This window comes from Physeter macrocephalus, chromosome 20, assembly GCF_002837175.3.
Source record: "Physeter macrocephalus isolate SW-GA chromosome 20, ASM283717v5, whole genome shotgun sequence".
Lineage (NCBI taxonomy): Eukaryota > Metazoa > Chordata > Mammalia > Artiodactyla > Physeteridae > Physeter > Physeter macrocephalus.
In genome coordinates this window covers 110,319,087-110,319,629 of record NC_041233.1, presented here as the reverse complement: position 1 = coordinate 110,319,629, position 543 = coordinate 110,319,087, and positions in this window count along the sequence as shown.

Below are 543 nucleotides of genomic sequence, written 5' to 3'. Positions count from 1 at the left end.
TTTGGGTTCTTCTGACATTCCAGAATTTTCTTGTGTATGCAGCTAGCGAAAGCAGTCAGTAAATAACATCAGACAGACGGGATGGAATGCTTATGGATATTTAGAAGCTTCTAAAAGAGGAAATGGCAAGCTTCTGCAGGAAATCAGCCAAAACTTACTGTATCAACCTTTCTGAAAGCTGCTAGTGTTAACCCTGCCCCTCCCTCTCCTCCCTCCGTTTCCTTTTTTACCTGAAGCCCGACCCAGATGCTGTTCCCTCCTCTCTTCCATCACCTCTGCCCCTTGCTGCTTCCTCTCCCCCCAGGAAAGGGAGGACATTAAATCAGAAGTACTTCTATTCCCCTTTAAGGAGAAACCTTTCACAGGAAGAGGTGAACTGTCCTCTGTGCTTACATACACACCCTGGACTTGAGCAAAACTTAGGGCTTTTTTTTTTTTTTTTTTCCTCCTTGCGGTACGCGGGCCTCCCACTGTTGTGGCCTCTCCCGTTGCGGAGCACAGGCTCTGGACGCGCAGGCTCAGCGGCCATGGCTTACGGGCCTA